Source organism: Monopterus albus, unplaced genomic scaffold (genome assembly GCF_001952655.1).
Source record: "Monopterus albus unplaced genomic scaffold, M_albus_1.0 scaffold21.1, whole genome shotgun sequence".
In the NCBI taxonomy this organism is placed as follows: domain Eukaryota; kingdom Metazoa; phylum Chordata; class Actinopteri; order Synbranchiformes; family Synbranchidae; genus Monopterus; species Monopterus albus.
In genome coordinates, this window is record NW_018127901.1 from 2,686,475 (window position 1) to 2,700,602 (window position 14,128).

General features: G+C 40.7%; 1 protein-coding gene and 1 long non-coding RNA gene across 5 annotated transcripts in view; both read left to right on the forward strand.

Moving 5' to 3' along the window:
* The window catches only part of htr4 (5-hydroxytryptamine receptor 4), a 141,204-nt gene that overhangs the window by 9,620 nt on the left and 117,456 nt on the right, over positions 1-14,128 (forward strand). The window lies entirely within an intron of this gene.
* On the forward strand, positions 1,536-2,766 carry LOC109956718 (uncharacterized). Its single transcript, XR_002274454.1, has 3 exons — positions 1,536-1,654; positions 2,289-2,364; positions 2,451-2,766. It is a non-coding gene; the product is annotated as an uncharacterized LOC109956718 (long non-coding RNA).

Genomic DNA, 14,128 nt, shown 5'->3' on the forward strand with positions numbered 1-14,128 from the left:
GCCCTCGCCAGGATGAGCAGTATAGATAATGGATGGATAATCAAAAGCAGGGTTAGAAATGGAATCAAAATCAATAAAATCATGTAAAAGCTAGCAGCTGCATTCCCATGTTACTAAATCTGACTACATGTCCCAGATGTCTGTAACATCAGAAATGGATTTAACTGTGTGTGTGTTGAGAAATGAGAGTCCTCCGGGCAAATGAAATATCACAGTAATCCTACAGCGTGTTGCTCAGCTGCTCTACATCAAAGACACTGAAGAGTGTGTGAATATCGTTCTGAAGGCTGCACACCTGTAGCCAGCAGTCAGGCCACACACACAAATTGTGATTGAAACAAGGGCATGCATCCACAGATCCAAACTCGCCTCCTGTAATGCAGAAAAAAGTCAAGTCACAGGTGGCAGCAGTGTCCTAACACTGACCACACTGGGAGTAGGCTCTGTGAGGCTTAAATGCTCATATACGGCAGAAAATTGTAACATGGATGAAAAAATGAAAAAGACTTGATCTGATGATCACAAATGACTATAGGCTTCATCGTCTCCCAGGAGTTGTGTGTTTCTTCAGACCATGCAGAACTGGGATGGAGCAAGTCTCTAAATAGGAGTTTAGACCTGTATGATGTGTTTTTGCTGAACTGTGAGGAAAAAAAGGAGCCAGAAAATACAAATTTGTTTACAAAGGGTGAAGACTTGAAGCCTTTGTGAGGCTGAGTTGGGATGATGAAGGGGCAGTGACCATGATAGGATACCTGTCAGCATTATTATGTAGCCTTGATTCTCATTCTCCTGTTTTCCTTCACTAGCACCAAAATGTTTATTAAAAATTATAATATTAATGACTGAATCTACAGTAACATCCTAAAAAAGGGTGCACAAATCTGGTTGACATTTATGTAGGAGTCAAGCGCTAAACTCTGTGCTGGTATTTTTTTATAAATGTCTGAGAGGCATTTTAGTGTTAACATGGCTCTCTGAGAACAGTTTATACTAGACTGGTTTAACCAGCACAGACTGGGGCTCTTACTGGGAGAGACGGGTGTGAAGAGCAGCCCTGACCCTTTAAACACACACCTCGTTTCCTTTTAAAGAAACCTTTTTGGAGTTGGGTGGTAAAATAGTTCTGGGGCAAAGGAACCACCAGTTAGATTTTGTAGGAAACCTCAGTGTTCTTCATCAGGAGACAGTTATCAGGGTATCTAAAGAAAACTTGCAAAGCTGACTTTGACTGTTTTCTATGGAAGCCCATTCCCGCCAGTTACTCCGACTTAGCTAAGTCGAAATTCTGACATAGCTAAGTCGAAATTCCGACTTAGCTAAGTAGAAATAATGACTTAAGTGAATCTAAGTAGAAATTCCAATTTAGCTATGTCAGAATTTCAACTTAGCTAAGTCGGAATAACTAGATAGCTAAATCGAAATTCCGACTTATCTATGTCGAAATTCCTACATAGCTCAAAGTATCTTGACGTAGGCCTGTCTACCGGAAGTAGTTATTCTTCTTCCTGTTTAGTTGTTTTTGGCGTGGAGACAGAGAGCTGCAGCACCCTTTACCGTAGCGTAGCGTGCACTGGATAACAAACAGCCATTGGAATTCACTCAAAATGGACAACAGCCCTCTCATGCCCGGCTACATGAGAGCAACATGAAGGTATTGTGCCGACGTATACAAATGCAGTGTAATTGTGTTCAATTAACGCTAGTTGCTAACGCAGCAGATGCTGGTCTGCAAAATAGACCTAGTGTGTAACAGTAACAGTAGGGCTTTAGATGTGGCTCAGACCCGTTTACATGTGGAGTGGGGTACATTTATCAGCCACATTTATCGGTGAATGTATTAACGTTATATAAAATTGCATTATGTCGACCAGCACACATTTTCCAGGTAACTTCTTTATTGTACTGATGTGTAATTGTTTCCTTATAGTCATGTACTTTAAAGAGCAGAGGCTCCTTGCGATAATTTTAAAGGGTTTCTGTAGTGGTGAAAAAAAATAAACCCTATTCCAGAGGAAATATGTAATGGAGCAGTATGTAGCTCAATATAGACCTTATTTGGTACTAGCTCGTGTAAGGGAGAGCTGAGTGATTATGGGTTTATTAAGTTCATGTGAGGTGGACAACGGGCTCATGTAAGTGGTTATATAATTAATACTTAGAATCCTAGTTAAGGCCTAGTATGGTCAGAGATGAACCCTGTGTGCAGAATATTGGGAGGCAACCTTCCTGTCTTCCTAGAATGGATGATAGACCATGACAAGTTTCCTTATAATGCATGCTCACAGCATGGATGACCTAAGTGACTTCTTGAGACAGAGAAATGTTCCTGAGGAAACCATAGAGACCCTGGAACATGAGAAGGTATTTAAATGCAAATGAAAAATATTTCAAACATCTTAATTACATAGTGGAGACCTTTTTCAAACTGTTTCATTGTCCATGTTTAGATTGATGCCAGCACCATACTGCTGATGACAGATGAAGAATTAAAAACCTACTTGCCATCATATGGTGACCGCATTGCAGCGTTACGATTTTGTAGGAGGAAAGAAAGCGGCCACAACACTCGAACACTCGGAAATCAAAGCTTTTGCAGCGCCTGAAAACAAAATTATCCAAAAGAAAACATTGCGATGAAGGAGGCAGCAGCACACAGGAAGGGGACCATTCCCAACCACCTCAAAGACAGAGTGTTATGAAGAAAAACAGAAAAATTGAAATAGGATGGATGAATTATGATGATGAAAAAGAGGATTTTAAGCAAGTGAGCTGGGTAAACTGCAAACTCGTTTTTATCTCCTGTATTTCTCTGGTCATGTCGTCGAGTCTCTTGTTATTTGTCTCCATAAGTAGTTGCACAAAACCTTTGAAGTTGTCTTGTTGTTGGCTCAACAGTGCGGTGTACATCTGCTTCTGCTGACTCAACATCTCTGTTACTTGCGCCGCTGAAATATAATCCTCTTCTGCTACAACATCCTCGTTTGCTACTGATTTATTAGCTCTTTTCCCTCTTGGAGGCATTTTAATAGTTGTAGAATTTGTTCAAAGACTTGAAAATGTAGAAGATGTGAAAAATCGTAGAACAGACAGGAGCAGTAAACGTCTGCTCTCCCTTGCAACCCGGAAGTGTAATGTGACCAGAGATGCATTAGTGGTGTGACTTATTCCAGCTTTATGTGTTGATATAATACAGACATCATCATAGAGGTGTCGAGAGTAAACGTCTGTGTACTTTCACTGATATTTTCTTTCAGTAACTATAAATTTGACCTCTTTAAATCCTCCCCAGAATAATAGCCTATCTCTAACTTGCATTACTGGCAATGTTTCTACATGGCTGAGCTTCCCAACAAAAAGACTGCAACTTTTGACAAGATAATCTCACCCCAAGGTTTATTTACTGGCAGTGTTGAGACTGTTGATCATATCACACGATCGCCTTCAGTTGCCATCAAATTGTAAATGTTTTGGTTTCTATTTTTCTCAGCCTTCGCCCAGTTATTCTGCTGAGTTTCAGCTCATTAAACCTCAGTTAAGCCCCCTCCTGCTCTCTGCCTTCTTCACATTATTTTTTTCCGAATTCAAAATGATGTTGTTTATATGAACATACTTTCGTTTTTAGTTTTTAGATTTATCCCCTGTGGAGACCATTTTGGAAAAGCTCATTTTTGGGGTGAGAAAACTAGTGAGGACTGAAGGTCAAACTGGAGAGAAAAGAATAATTTTTAAATGTAACCTATTTAATGTGGATGAGCTCTATTATATACCTTCAGGAAATGCAGGCCCTGGGCAGCAAGGGTATCAACAGGTGTGGAAATTAGGTGGTTTCTAGTGGCTGTAGTAAATAAGAAACCAGCAAAGTAAGAGATGAGGTGATGTAATATAGACATTGATGGGTCAGAAAACAGGCCTTTCCTTCTAAAAAAAAACAGGTTTTTCTAACCACAACCACATAGTTTGTAAAGGTTTATCGAGCAGAAACGCTCCATGTTTATTATTATTATTATTATAACCATGACAGCAAAGGCATGATAACAACCTACTGTACTGAACCTCGTAGCAGGTGGAGTAGGGACCTGCTGAAGCATTACTATGGTCAGATAACAAGGGATAACTGACCATTGAATGGCCTGATAACTAGCAAAAAGGGAGGTAAAGTGCATCTGTCTGTTGTGTCAGAGGAACTGGGGCAGGATGCCATTTATTTTTGATCATGCTGCTCAGTGTTGCAGGACTGCAGTGACTTAACTTCTTTGACATTGTCATTTGACATGGTACACTAGCCTGTTCTCATTCACACAACCAAACACACACAAGGTTTTCAATAAAGTATCTATTTGTGTATTTGGCGCTTGGAGCAGGAAGTCATAGTACATGAAGGGAGAAAGTCCATGCTAGATACCATGGCTTATAAATACCTTATCCTGGTTGAAGACCAGCACCAACACAGGCACAGGGAGGTGAAACATCAGATCTCTTTATGCTCAGGATAAATGCATTTATTCTGTAGATGACCAGAGGGACTCTTCATTTATTTTACCTCAACACAAAATAACACATTTACAGGACAAAGGACATAACATAGAAGATGAGACAACAGACATTAACAAAGGAGGCAAAGGGATTATTAAATTGTTGTTAAGTTGTGTGTGTGAAAGTGTGTAGTGTGGGTGTATCCAACTCTACACACACACACAGGTACTCTTAAATGTTGCACTCTAATGCATGCATCTAAATGCACGTATTAGAGAAAATTAGGTCCCTTGTAGATGTTCCTTGGTGCACAGTGAATGGTAGTGTTTGGAGTTTTTACAAGAGTGAAATTTGACTGCTGATGCAGAGAATGTCCAGGTTTTCTCTCTGCACTCTGATGAATGACTTTGATTATTTCCATCCCTGCAAGGCGACAAACACGAACAAGAGACTGAATCATCAGCTCCCCAGAATCAAGTGCAGTAAAGTCTACTTTCAATTAAGACTCATACAGTTTTGTGGAGCTCGATCAGTTTTCTGACCAAGGGAGAGATAAAGGTGGTCCAAAAGCAGGCTAAGATGCCACTGTAGCAGTTTCTTTCTAATTAAAAATTTCTCAGCTACAGTAAATGTACATGTTGGAATCTTAATAGTGCAGCTCAGAACTCTGCCAGCTGTAAGTGTGTGTCTGTCTGAACGTAAGGCTTTAAACGTGCTGTAAAACATCCACAGACACTGACAATTTGCGCTGAATATTCTGAATGTGTTATTTACTTCACAGGGTTCTTTCAAGTCCTGTTTTTTGGTGAACAAGATCAGATGTAAATGAAATAAAATTAAAATGGGTAACTTTTGTACATTTGTAGGTTCCCGTTTCTCCAGAATGATTTTCAACTGTTTCTCCACTGTTCACACAAAAAGCAGGTATTTTAATTGACAATTAAAAGAAGAATCTAAGTTAAAATCATTCACATACTGTAGTTTCAGTGTTGAAAGGTAGCAGAAAATGAGCTTCTGAATTTGAAGTTGAGCATTTAAGTGTATTAATATCAAGTTAAAATCATTCACATAGTTTCAGTGTTGAATAGTAGCAGGAAATGAGCTTCTGAATTTGAGATAAAAGTAGAAGTTGAGCATTTAAGTGTATTAATATATATATACTTACACAAGACAGCAGCAGAATACAGGCAGCATGAAATAAATGGCAGCAAAAGCAACTAATGGGAAGCTTTTTGAATTTGATTGTCATGAAATCGAAAGATTAAGGCGATGTCTAAAGCAGTGTACCCCTGTTTATCAACCTGTACCTTCTTGTGGTTTGCCCTTAATATTTAGCTTTGGACTTGTGCCGGGTGCCCACACCGCTCTCACTACAAGTGCAATTCCACAGTGAAGTGAGGAATCCCAGGTTGTGTTTACATTGAAGGCAGAACATCTCAGTGCATCAGTATATATGTTGCTGGCAAAGTGCTGCTACTGCAGCTGGTTTCCAGGTTGTGCACATAAAGAATATTTAGCCAAGTCCTGGATGGTGCGCCCGGCAGGCAGACGAGCACAGTGTGCTGAGAAGCAGTCCTCTGCCACCTGGCTTCATTCTTCTTCAGCCACCCCCTCCTCGGCTCCTCTGGCCCTGCTCAACAGAAACTCCTTCCAAATGTTTGCTTTTGTGCGTCTGTGTGAAGGAGGCTGGAGGGGAAAGCAAAAGACACTCGCTGAGAGAAGTGGTTTCAAACCGAGTCGGCAAATAGGTCTGATATTTTATCACAGAGAGGTGTCTGATTTAACTTGTTTGCTCTTTGTTTGTTTTTGTCTGTGTCTAAAACCCTATGCCCACTGCCTGTGAAATTGGCACAGAGTTTAAAACAGAGGGCAGCAAATGATTACTGAACTGTGCTTTTTGTTTAAAGGACACCAAAAGTCATGAATCGTGATTGGACAACCTAAATTAGCGATTCCTGTTCTGGGGCTCAGGACACCCACAGATGAATCTGACCTTTCTCTAATACTTGCCTTTTTTCTTGCTGAATACTTAAACCTGCTTGGCCTGCCTGCGCTGTCTGACAAGCCGGTCACGTGCATTTGGGGATCAGTAGCAAAAGAGATTAGGAACCACTGATCTAAACTTTGAACAGCCATGTTTGTGTTTGCTCTTGCTGTAGCACCCCCAGTTCTGTAACCCGCACAGCTCTGGTGGCAGTTTATCACAGCTGGGTCTTCTGATTGCCTGTGTCTTTTCTGTCGCTTACTTTGGCCCCTTTGTTCAGCTCAGCTGGAAACCAGTCTCCATTCACTCCACAGGCAATGTGGAGGGAAACAAGGGAAAAGGAGACGGTTTTAGCAAAAAGGGAAACATAAAATAAGGGCAGGCAGAATAAAGTAGGCAGATAGAAGGCAAAGGTTAAGAGCTGAATGGAAAGCATCACAGCATAAAGAGAAAACTTCCTAGTTGTGTTCAGGGCTAGTGCAGCTTGCCTGGAAGGGCCAACCATGTGCCTGATGCACCAGCTGGACTTTCACTTCATCTGAGAAGAGAGTGAACAGTCACCACCCACGACAACTCTCACTCTTGAATAGAGAGGGAGGACTTGGGAGAAGTCAGATCAGTCCAAGGAAGGAGTGAGCCAGAGGAGAGGTGGTGTCTCTGTAGGACCCTCAGAAGGAGGGAGACCAGTGACAGAGAGACGGAGAGACCACAGCATTCCGGAGCTGATGCTTCACCATCAGTCCACGAACGCCCATCTGCAAACGGCCCCAGTATTTACCTTAGGGTGTGAGGTTGGTGAGAACTCATGACCTGGCTTGCTGGAAAATCAGAGGGTGTCTTTAGTTTTAGTTGGAGCTCTGGCTGAGTTTGTCTTTCATGGGCTGCAGCAGTCAGATGAAGGTAAATAACAAGATCATCACTATTAAAAGAAAGGGCCCAACAGTGTCAAGCAGGTCACAGGACAGTGATGGATCCACATACTGTACATGTGATCACAGATAGATCACATAACCAAGTGCGGTGGAAGAAACTAGAGGTCTGGCAGTTTGAATGGCTTGTGGATTTTACAGATTTTGTCCAAAGCTACCTGTATTATTTAAGGCTATGGACAAATTCCGATTCATATTTTGTGGCCACATATTCAACATTTTGACCTTATTTACTTCTGCTATCTACATGTTTGTGTGCTGGTTTTGAGAGACAGATCTCAGCATTTATTGGATGTGCACTGGATTCTCATTCGTGAACTGTAGTCACTTTGATCATGATTTTACAGCATCATCCTCAGGTCAGGTTCTTTATTTGTCCAGTGCTTTGGTTTATTCCCACACACCTGTAAAACGACTGATATTCCTATCAGCCTCAGCTGTACCTTATGTTTTGTTCCTATCATCCAATGCTAGCATGCTAAAATGCTAACTAAGATGAGGAAAATAGTAAATGTTATACGGGCTAAACATCAGCAGACTGTCATGGTGAGCACGTTAGCAGGTTGAACTTAGCATTCAGCTCACGCCACCTCTGTACCCGTAGGCAGAGGTTGAGTAAAGCTGAGATGAAGTGTCTACAAGTAAAGGCCTGTGTGTGTGTCTATGCAGATGTGTCATGTGGACCAGAGCATCAGACAAGCTCACTGATGTTTTAAATGGTTGATGAAGCTTCTTCGGACCAACAGCTGAACATAACCAAAACGACTCTGGACTCAGATTCTCCTCCATTTGCTCTTAACTGCTGAGCTAATTATCTGCATTAATACACAGACTATTCAGTTTCTCTTAAAAGGTTGTGGTTTAATTCAAAGTAAATTAAGCCTTAATAGGTGCAGTACTTCAGCCAGGTTTTGGATTAAAAACATCCATTAAGTGATATTCCTCCTCCAACCAGCATGCCTTGTTTCCCTGCAGCATCCCATCGGCATCCTGCCATATGTGAACCGGACTGAGGCGCTCTGTGGAATGCCTTATTTTTAGCAGAGCTCCAATAGGAGATGATTTAAGAGGACATGGTTCCCATCCCACACTGTTCCCTGGGAGAGATTACTGTCATCAGCTAATATATTAGCTACTGTATGGTGAATTAATCTTCTGATTTAACAGTGGGATATCTGTGACCCGAGAGCCAGTTTGGTTATAAATAAAAGATCGACAGTTTTGCTTGTTTGAAATGAACATCATTACGGGTGGGAAGTTGAAAGGAGGGAACTTGCTTTATTGTTCTGATCCTGTGCAGCTATTTTCTCTCTAAAATTAGAGATTATTATTCCCCCAGTGAGGAGCTTCATGAAGTAGTATATGGAATTATTGCTCTTTATTTTATGATTTTGTTTTCAACACAGCTGAGGCACTAAAATATTTTGTTTGGAAAACCACTTTCTGGCAGATGGAATGAGACCAAGTGACAAATATAATTCAATTTTCAATAAATTTGCATGGCTTCAATGAGGAAAAACTTCTGTTTTGGACTACTTTGTTCCACTGTCCCTTTATTTTAGCCAGTAATGTGAAGCAGGCGCTCTGTTACTTAGTTGGTTAATGAACTTTCCACCTTCTTGTGAAACTAATTTCAATGCAACAAACTGACGCAAGTGCTCTGTGTCTTGTAATTCTTGAGAAGTTGGTTTGGTGTATTTGTAAAAAGAGTGACTTTCATCACAAAAGTCTTGGAATGTGTTGAACAGTGGTAGAGCATCCAAGGATGTGGTTGTAGTTATGTAAACTCTGTCGGAGGCAGAGCTGTCCTGGAGGCGTACATAATCTCTCTGGAGTTCAGACTTTCAGAAAGTAGACCCATAAAAGAACTGGTTTTCCATACTCATCTCAGTATTCAAGAGGTAATAGTCTAGAGGGGTCAAAGGGTCAAGTTGCATCCTAATCGCTTGCTTTGCATCGCTGAGTGTGTTTACTTCAAGGCCCAGTGAGTGGTGTCTCGCTACTGACCCGCTGGAATGAGTCAGCCTGCCAGCCTAACCAGAGCACTTCTGATGAGCTCAGGTAATGATTCCTATTTTTATCTGAGCCCACTGGTTTGACCCGGAGTCCTGAGAAAAATACCTGTTAGATATTCCTCTACTGTACAACCTGCTGGAAAGTGTTTATGTAGGGATCTTTATGATGTCAGCAGTCATAAACTAGTCCTTTATGTCAAGAGCTGGACGAATCATTGTTCAGATATTATTTCTGGTTGTGTTTAAGCATGAGGTCAGGGCCTGTGAGGTCAGGCTTTGGCCACAGGTGAAGATCAACTTATCACAAGAGCATCATGACCAAATCTGACCTTCCTCTGTTGTTTCATAAGAAATCTTTCCTGGTAAAGACAGCCACAGAACGTTTTTGTCTTTTTATTGTTCCAAGTTTCCAGGATTTAATTTAGTTAAAAGCAGATAGTCGCATTGTAGATAGATGGTTTACGGCTGTCTCTGAGGTCAAGTCAGTTTATCAGCTCGGTGTTGCCACTGTGCCAGGAATTGCGTACTTAAGACTCCCAGAATAATGGCACCACAATAAAAAGATGTGCACGTGTACACACACACACACACTGAATATCGCACAGAAAAAATGCTAACTTAAAAAAAATTACACAGAGCAAAAAAATCAAGCGAAGCAAACACAAAATAAATGCAGGTATACACACAGAAATCTAAACACACACTCTTGGCTTATTACTTAATGATAGACTGTTGCATAACCACATGTTGAGACAACAGACTTGGGCATACATTATATCAGGCGTGGGTGCACAGATACACACACAAACATTTGTACAGCTATCTTTGTGAGGACACATCTAATACGCACCTTAACCTCAGCCATCACTAAATGCCAACTGAACTCTCCACTGCTGTGTTTGCTGTCAGAGTCTCATCTCTGGCTGTTCAACCATCCCTGATAGCAGTTTCCACTGTCATTAATGAGCAGCTACAGGGATGTACAGGCACGTCTGTGACCTACATGCTCATAGCTTCTACAGACGCTGCTTAGCATCTGCTGGCTGTGGTGGAGTTAACCATAGGAGGTGGCAGAGGCCAGTTCCAAAAAGGTGTTTTGAAAGGCGATAAACATTTAGTTTTTTGGTTATGTATATTTAGTTTGTGTGTGTGTGTGTGTGTGTGGTAGCATATCCCCCTCATAGTTTTCTAACTTTATATTTCACCAGCCAGTTGGTGCATCTTTTCCAGACTGTATTAAAGGGGAAGCGACTGTTTGCTGGTTGGCAGCTGAGGTTGAAAACTATTTTCTGGACATGACCACAGTGATGAAGTTTGGCATTAACCAAAGATTCTGCCAAGGTTTGTCTGATTGCACAAGTTCTGAATTAATATTTGTTATCTTGCTGTCTTCCACTGCACTACAATGGCAATAAAACTTTTCAGTTCACTGGAATCAATCCACAGCCATTTATTACTTTTTCACTGAGAGCAAACTGGTAATAAAAAACAAGAGGAGGAGGAGGATTGTGTTAAATGCTTGTTTATTGTTTATTCTTACGCTTTGAGGTGTTGGCCAATATAACCATCTTACTATGATAATGTTAAGCAGCTCTGGCCTTGGACTTTGTCCTGGACAACCTGAACTAAAGGGACCAAGGTGGTTGTTAATGCAGTCGTTGGAGGTGTTATAAAAAATATATATGGCAAGTGTGAAATAAAGCATGAGGTAAGAGGCTGCACTGTTCTCAGGTGAGAGAGATGTGGAGCTGTCTGTGCTGGTGGGTGGTGGCCTGACTGAAAGGAACGTGATTTATCGGAAACATACGTACAACTGTCTCAACGTTATGAATGTTACTGTACTGAAGTTAGACTGAGGTTGATGGTGTGGTCCAGATCACTTCCTATTTTTTGTGACCTTTTGTTATAAATTAATCCTGAACAAGATTCTTGATGGTCTCAGTCCTGCGTTCATCCTCGTCTTCTTCACTGTTCCTCTTATTATTTAAATGGTGGAGCTGCAATTTGGTATCCAAGAGAGTCATAACATCCTGGTGGGGAATAAAAATCAACTAGATTTTATTACAAAATTACAGCCTTTTGGTATTAAATGGTAGAAAATACACTGGAGAATTAGCTCTAAAGGTTACAAGGTAAATGATTTTTCTGATTGTGACTAATTACACAAAGTCCTAATGAAAAAGATTTTGTCAGTAATTTCATTTGCACATTAAATAGGTTCTTTTTCAGTTATATAACCGCTCATTCATTAGGGTTTTTTTTTTGTATTTGCTGTTGTCTAATAAACCATGGCACAGCCGTGTTGAATTTCGCTGTGCCACTTCAGTGAGTGCAACTACTGGATGGATTGGCATGAAATGCTGTTCAGACACTCACCCCCAATGATGAGCCCTAATGATTTGAGATTTTCCTGGAGCATCATCATGAAGTTCACATTTGTGACTGGATATAGTTAACTTTTGCTCTTGACTTTGTGTGACAAATGAGTAGAGGCAATGCAGGTTCACCAGCTCAGGTATAATAAGGATAAAACAGTGTGTGATTGCATTTGAACTCAAGGAGACTGAAGCGGTAATGACTTATTGACTTATTACATAATCGTGTCTCTCAGGAGTGCTCTATTAAATTACCGTCATGCCCCGTCCCTTCAGACCCAGACTCTATCTGCCCTTTATTTCCTGCTCTCTTCTCTCTACTTGTCCACCGTTAATGTCTGTTCCACCTTTTTGCTTATTTTTATTTTACTGGCTGTTCCTAACATTTGTATCATTAGCCTGAGGTTTCACAGTATTTCTCTGTCCATGTGAGAGGTTCTCTGGCCATGGATTTTATTATGTGTATGTGTGAGTTTTCAGTGACCGAGTTTATACAAGTTGTGAGCCACTGTGTCCCCAGGTGATCTCTGAACAGGCAGGCTGGTTTTTATGGCTTCTTCTGCTGTGTCACCCTGAAGCTTTCCACTCAGGAAGTTCCTGCAGACAGACAGACAGACAGACAGGACGGTCGGGCAGGTTCTGATGACTACTCCGAGCACAGGGACCAGTCCTGATTGCCTGTGTTATTGAGTGTTCTGACATTCAATTCAAGTCAATATCAGAATAAAATACCAGAGGATGTTTTTACCTCTACTCATTTCTTCTGCTCAGTGGGCACTTTACTGACATTATCTAGTGTTTATTTACTGTTTATTTGTCTGAGGGCTGCAAATAATTATTTTCTATTATTGAAAAATTTGTGAATTTTTTTTGCCGATTTGTAAAATGCTGAAAAAATAATGAAACGTGCATATTGCAGCGGATGCAAAGCTGATGTCTTTGTGTCTTTTGTCTGTCCAACAGTCTAAACTCCAAAGATTTTAAGTTTACAGTGATAAGAAAACTAGCAAATCTTCTCATTTTAAAGACTGAAACTAGAGAATGTTTGGCTTTTAAAGTTTATTTTGCTTGAAAAACTTAATCAAAAATTGTTGTATATAATGTTCCAGTCTTCTACAAGGAACTTCCCCTTTCTGCTTGGATCATTTTAGTGCCAAAGTTTTATTTTTATGCAAGTTTAGTTTAGTGGGAGCTTTTGTTTTCACAAACAGAATGAACGCATTCTTGATAATAAATCAATGAGGAAAATATAGCTTAGACATACAGTACAATACTGTCACTTCACAGTCTGACGGTGTATTAGGGCCGTCCCTTAATCCTCAAATAGTCTAGTCATTAGTTGAGAGACCTGTCAGTCGACTGGGACTCATCTAGTTGAGCCTTTGTTTTTATTTTATTATATTTTATTTGTCAGTCAGCGTGCATTACAATAGAAGGCAGCCCCAGCTCATGGTTTGTCATCTTCCTCTCCTCATTTTCATGTGCCAAGCAGCAATTTGCTCAGTACTGACTGTTTCTATGACATGCATCCATTCAAATGGGACTAAGTTCTTCACATAAATGGATAAGATACTTGGTTTAAAGATGAGAATGATCCAAAACCCTGCTTGTTGCTTGACTTGTTGGACTCTCAGCAATGAAACTGAGTAAAATGTTACTGTAACTGATTGGAAAGAAGTCAAGATGCAAGCTTGTTAGCAAAGGAAACCAAGGGGGAAAAAGTCATCATCTTTAACTTCTTGACCATTATCACTTGTTCTTCTGATCCTTTATTCTCAGTCAGAGGCCTTAAACTGAGACCGTACTGACATTTAACAGGGCAAATGTCCATGAAATACCATCCAGTGTCAGCTGACATTAAGAATCAATAATATGATGAGACACAGACCCAGATAAGTCCGGGCACAATCCAGTCATCTTCTTTCTTCTCTCCATCTTCCTGTTATGGTTCAGTCCCCCTCACCAGGAGGGTGAGGGAGAACTGGGGTTGGACTCAAGATGGCTGACCCAGGTGCAGGTACAAAAAAGGTGGTTTAATGGAATAAAAACAACATGACAACAAAACAGGGTCCATAATACATACAACAAGGGAAGGGCAGTGATGACTAAGGAGACCAGGACGGTAAACACACAAACTAACTACAGGAACTAGGATAGCAGGAGGATGAGAACGGACAGGTGAACAAAAAGTACCCACGTAAACAATGTAATCCACAGCACAGAGACTGTCAGTGTGGAAGACAAAGCACGTATTTCTGTGTTGCTAACCGCATAATTAGCGTGATAAGGTCAAGCCAAAACGCACAGACTGTCAGCGTAGCATCTTACACACATCTTTTATATAATAAT